Source organism: Miscanthus floridulus, unplaced genomic scaffold (genome assembly GCF_019320115.1).
Source record: "Miscanthus floridulus cultivar M001 unplaced genomic scaffold, ASM1932011v1 fs_499_3_4, whole genome shotgun sequence".
Lineage (NCBI taxonomy): Eukaryota > Viridiplantae > Streptophyta > Magnoliopsida > Poales > Poaceae > Miscanthus > Miscanthus floridulus.
In genome coordinates this window covers 34,483-38,207 of record NW_027096839.1, presented here as the reverse complement: position 1 = coordinate 38,207, position 3,725 = coordinate 34,483, and positions in this window count along the sequence as shown.

The following is a 3,725-nucleotide window of genomic DNA, read 5'->3' as shown; positions in this document are numbered from 1 at the left end:
CTTGTCACCTTTTTGGAGTATTATTTGTTCTCTTGCCTTGAGTGTGTAATTGCCTCGAGGACAACGTTGGATCGGAACCTGATGGAGTAGGAGAACGTGATCGACGACAGGACCCTGCGAAGAGGAGACCTTGCTGATCAACTACATCAAATAACGAAGATTTGTACCGCTACTACCTCGACATCGCAGGTGTCATGGCAGCACCCTCTTTTAGAGAATCCTATTAGACATTGCATAATATCTAGAACTGCTACCGCTTTATATTTAATCATTTGCTAGTATATTGATGCATGCTACCACCTAAGCCATTATCACCCTGATGCAACCCACTCTACCACGTCACCCTACCTTGCGCATTCGCTCACTTATATATGCTTACTTGTCTGTTTGCTTGCATATTACATCACTATACTTATTATTAACTCCACTTCGCATTATGTCGGGGATGTGATGCTGGTGGTGAACCCCTAGGAATGTTTTGGCTATGGGAGCCAGACTTGGTGGTGTGTGAGCGTGCTGCGTGTGTCTTGGGTGCATGGAGAGTGAGGGTTGTGTCGACCGAGCTGGAATAACGACGAGCCTGGGGCGAGTCTTGCCATGTGGTGCTACCTAGGCACTTGGATATGGAATACCTGTGGTGGGTAAATGGTAATTGGGGGTGGCCTTGGGTGTGAACCTCGGAGAGGTGGAGCCCGGGGTAGAGGTGCTGTGGTGGCACGTAAAATGGAAACCCTGATGAAGATATTCTAGCTTGGTCATCCCTAAGGACTTACTAGTACTCAGACTCACCGGGAATCCTTTACATCCCACTCGCCCTATATGGTGCGGGACGGTCAGACTACTTGGTAGAGCGATGCCAATACTGCTAGGCGAACGTGTGCAGGGAGGTACGAGGTGCGTGGTTTCCCCCCCCCCCCCCCCACACCCTTCTGAGACCTTAGGAGGCCTTGTGGACCGGCTCTTGACATCTGGTGGGCCCTGGTTCTGTCTACGACTCACAGTATCAGCCATCCCAGACTAGACTTGGGATGTTCCAGGGCTGAGAGGTAGGGTGGCATTGTTCTAGGCTAGCAAGCGGCCGGAATTTGCCTAGACAGGGCACCGTCGAGGATGGCTATCTTGTGGGTATGTGAAACCTCTGCAGAGTGTTTGGTTGATCGATCGATACGTATGCCGACTTGTCGGCTATGGACCTTTCCTGCATTTCGCTTAAACTAGATAGGAGATGAGTCCTTTCCTCCCTCCAGGGATGGGGTATTTTCCGGTCACGAGCCTTGGGGGCTGCGGGCCGTTGAGACGAGACTGAGAGGGAGTCAGCCTGTTGACCTGAGTGTGTGAGATGAGATATGGTGTGGTGGTGTGGAGATGGTTTGGGATGGATGGTTAGTGGATGGATATGGATGGTGTGGTGGTGAATGTGTTAAAAATTGGATATTATTTTTATAATACAATTGTTATTTACTTCTCATGCGCTAAGAATGCAAACCACAGCCAAATATTAGGATCGCCAGATCCCTTGTTTATCTTTTTCCACTAAAGCTCATCGGTGCTGACCGTGGCCTGCACACATCTGGCGGTGTGCAGATTTCCTGCTTCTCAGAGATGCTGGCCTTAGGAGGATTAGAAGGTCTCGTGCCTACGCTCAAGTTTGGTTCAGAGATGGAATCTACGCTGCACTATGCCAACTCTGATGATGCCGTGAAGGAGGAGCCTTCACTCGATAGTCTTCCGCTAGATTGACTCTATAATAGGTGTGTTCCCCAGTGATGTATTATCTTGTATTCTTGTAATCTTACGATGTATGACTGTGACATCGACTGAAATATGATAATATGATGGAATCAGTTCTTGGTTTTATCATATTAAAATTCATTCTGTGGATTTCCGTTCAAGGAAAATTGAGGATGTTTCAGTTGGTATCAGAGCCATACTTGACCTTAGGACGAGACCATTAGTACCAAACACTAGTATTGAAGCCAAACATTCTATCAGTAGTAGGAGTCATAGCTACTAACAATTGATTCCCCGTCTTTACCTTGAATTCTACCACAAGCTGACTGTCCCCGCCTTGACAAAGTTAACCACTAGAAAATGATTCCCTCGTTATTGCCCACGTTAGAACGATAGATGTGTGAGACTCAAAGGCTTAGGAGTCGCCTTAAGTCAACACTATGCATATAGGAGTTGTAATGCTGCTTGAGTGCTTGGATCTTTTCGCTTCTTATGCTTCTTGTGATTATATTGCTTGAGTGAAGAATATAGAAGCTATTTTATTTACATGTGACTCCAGGAACCTGGCTAACCCAGCAGGCTATGAACCAAGACCGCCATATGACTAGACAAAACCTCTAGAGATCCTTGGACACCTCATACAAATTTGGATTGAGTTATCGAAGAAAACAAAAGGATGACAATTCCTTTTGCAAGGTTCTATAGAACAACTACCCTGGTCAAGAAGCAACACCCTGCCTCTTTGCCGACCGAGCAACACCTTAATCTCGGGGACGAGATTCTTGTAAGGTGGGTGGACTGTAACAAACCGGATTATTGGAGAAGCAAAAAATACGAACTTTTTAAAATTTTTCCTGCAATATGTGGAGCATGTAGATGCTAGGTCAAACAAAGAACAATTTATAAATAAATTGTTGCATACATATAGTGATGCTTGTAGGAGCTTGCCAGAGTTCCTTATTTGGTATAGGGTTTTTGTGTTAAAGAGCACAAGTCCGTAGCAAATCCTTTTGATCCCTTCTAGAATATCTTATGAATCCCTTTTCCTCTCTCTCAATTCATCTTCTTGCTTTTGAACCTCATTCGAATCCCTTGATCTAATTCATAAATTCAATCGACCTCCCTTGTAAATCAATGCCCATCGATGCCAACCCTTGGCATTGGATTCTGAGACCCATAATAGACCCTAGTGGCCCTTGGATATTACCCAAGTGGGCCCACACCTAAGCTAATTAAGTTTAGCATACAAACACTCGATTATGGAATTAATCAAGCAATATATGAAATGGAAAAGAGTAAAGGAATTGGGAAAGAAAGGTGAAGGCCATATTGGCCTGATCGGTCCAACCAACCGAACCAGCCCAACCTAGCCCCCACTGATTCTGGCCCGCTTGCGCGCGCATGGCCTGCTTGGCCCAACCGGCGCAGCAGCCCAGCCTGGCCCAGCTTCTCCCCTTCAGCCCGATCGCGTGTGCATGGCCAAGCGGCCCTGCTGCCCCCTTGCGACCGCCTCTCTCACACCCCCCTCTCACGACGTCGATGGCAGGTGGACCAGCTGAACCCACCTATCATCCCCTTCATCGCCCCCCTTCCTCTACTTTTCGGACAAAGCAGAGCACCGGCGCGCAACGGGCAAGGAGCACCCAATGCCGCGCCCCGCATCCCAGCCGTCTGGACCTGACCACCCACCCGCACGTCACCTTGACCGTGCCTCGGACCGCCACGACCAAGCCCTAACGCTCCTCTTCACGAACCTTCCGAGCCGCTACCTGCTCCAGCCCTCGGATGACCGCCACGTGCACCGACCGTCCCATCAAGCGGCGCGTACACCGGCGACCCCTCGCGGAACCCTAGCTTGCGGGCTATAAGAACCCCTCAGCCGCACTCTCCCTCGCCATCTCCCTCCTATCCGCCGCCACAGAGCCCCTCCTTCCTCTCTGCCTTCTCCCCCGTCCAAGGACGCCATGGCCGGGACACCATGGGGCCACCGCACC